Source organism: Petromyzon marinus, unplaced genomic scaffold (genome assembly GCF_048934315.1).
Source record: "Petromyzon marinus isolate PM22_M1 ecotype Great Lakes invasive population unplaced genomic scaffold, UKy_Petmar_22M1.pri1.0 PM_G_Scaffold_40, whole genome shotgun sequence".
Lineage (NCBI taxonomy): Eukaryota > Metazoa > Chordata > Hyperoartia > Petromyzontiformes > Petromyzontidae > Petromyzon > Petromyzon marinus.
Genome location: NW_027422984.1, coordinates 1,110,001 through 1,112,500, shown reverse-complemented (window position 1 = coordinate 1,112,500; position 2,500 = coordinate 1,110,001).

Here is a 2,500-nt window from a genome sequence, read left to right as displayed (position 1 = left end):
TACGGTAGAACTCGTTCAGGTCGTTGGCTAGGCGGGAGTCGTTAGTGGTGTGGGGCGCTCTGGGTTTGTAGTTGGTGATGTGCCTGAGCCCTTTGGCAGACAGAAGCAGCGTCGTTAGTAGAGAACTGGTGTTTTAGTGTCTCTGAGTACAGTCGTTTAGCCTCTCTCACCGCTTTGCTAAACCTGTTCTTCGACTCCTTGAATCTGTCTCTATCCCCACTCCTAAACGCTTCCTCCTTCTCCAACCTCAACCTTTTGAGCTTTGCTGAGAACCAGGGCTTGTTGTTGTTAAAGTTCACCCTGGTACGTGTTGGGATACAGCAGTCCTCACAGAAGCTGATGTACACAGCCTCTGTGAGTTCATCCAGACTATTGGTAGCAGTCGTGAACATATCCCAGTCAGTACAGTCTAAGCACGCCCGCAAATCTTCCACAGCCTCACTGGTCCACTGTTTAGATGTCCTCACAGCAGGTTTACAGAGTTTTAGTTGCTGCCTGTATGCACGAATCAGGTGGACCAAGGGAGTTCTGTGCGAGCCGAACAGCCCCGTGACCCACAAGAGAAACATCCCCGCCAAATTCGAGCGTTTGACGGGGTCTATCCGTGAAAAAATATTCACGTTTTTGAGTGCACATGCATTTCTGCTGCAAATGCCTCTGGAAGTTTCATGCCGTTCGTATGCCAATTGTGGCAACACGAAAATGACCCGTTTTCCCATTCCGAGGGATTTCTGTGCGACCCTAACAGCCCCGTGAGCCACAAGAGACACATCCCCGCCAATTTCTAGCGTTTCACGGGGTCTATCCGTGAAAAATATAGACGTTTTTGAGTGCACATGCATTTCTGCTGCAGATGCCTCTGGAAGTTTCATGCCGTTCGTACGCAATGTGGCAACACGAAAATGACCCCTTTTCCCATTCCGAGGGATTTCTGTGCGACCCTAACTAACAGCGCCCGTGAGCCACAAGAGAGACATCCCCGCCAATTTATAGCGTTTCACGGGGTCTATCCGTGAAAAATATAGACGTTTTTGAGTGCACATGCATTCCTGCTGCAAATGCCTCTGGAAGTTTCATGCCGTTCCTATGCAATGTGGCCACACAAAAATGACCCGTTTTCCCATTCCGAGGCATTTCTGTGCGACCCTAACAGCCCCGTGAGCCACAAGAGAGACATCCCCGCCAACTTCTAGCGTTTGACGGGGTCTATGCGTGAAAAATATTAAAATTTTTGAGTGCACGTGCCTTTCTGCTGCAAATGCCTCTGGAAGTTTCATGGCGTTCCTATGCAATGTGGCAACACGAAAATGACCCCTTTTCCCATTCCGAGGGAGTTCTGTGCCACCCTAACAGCCCCGTGAGCCACAAGAGACACATCCCCGCCAATTTCTAGCGTTTCACGGGGTCTATCCGTGAAACATATAGAAGTTTTTGAGTGCACATGCATTCCTGCTGCAAATGCCTCTGGAAGTTTCATGCGGTTCGTACGCAATGTGGCAACACGAAAATGACCCGTTTTCCCATTCCCAGGGATTTCTGTGCGACCCGAACAGCCCCGTGAGCCACAAGAGACACATCCCCGCCAATTTCTAGCGTTTCACGGGGTCTATCCGTGAAAAATATCAATTTTTTTTTGACTGCACATGCATTTCTGCTGCAAATGCCTCTGGAAGTTGCATGCGGTTCGCATGCAATGTGGCGACACGAAAATGACCCGTTTTCCCATTCCGAGGGATTTCTGTGCCACCCTAACAGCCCCGTGAGCCACAAGAGAGACATCCCCGCCAATTTCTAGCGTATCACGGGGTCTATCCGTGAGAAATATTCACTTTTTTGAGTGCACATGCATTCCTGCTGCAAATGCCTCTGGAAGTTTCATGCGGTTCGTATGCAATGTGGCGACACGAAAATGACCCGTTTTCCCATTCCGAGGGATTTCTGTGCCACCCTAACAGCCCCGTGAGCCACAAGAGAGACATCCCCGCCCACTTCTAGCGTTTCACGGGGTCTCTCCGTGAAAAATATCACATTTTTTGAGTGCACATGCATTCCTGCTGCAAATGCCTCTGGAAGTTTCATGCGGTTCGCATGCAATGTGGCGACACGAAAATGACCCGTTTTTTCCCATTCCGAGGGATTTCTGTGCCACCCTAACAGCCCCGTGAGCCACAAGAGACACATCCCCGCCAATTTCTAGCGTTTCACGGGGTCTATCCGTGAAAAATATTCAATTTTTTGACTGCACATGCATTTCTGCTGCAAATGCCTCTGGAAGTTTCATGCGGTTCGCATGCAATGTGGCGACACGAAAATGACCCGTTTTCCCATTCCGAGGGATTTCTGTGCCACCCTAACAGCCCCGTGAGCCACAAGAGAGACATCGCCGCCAATTTCTAGCGTTTCACGGGGTCTATCCGTGAAAAATATTCACTTTTTTGACTGCACATGCATTCCTGCTGCAAATGCCTCTGGAAGTTTCATGCCGTTCGCATGCAATGTG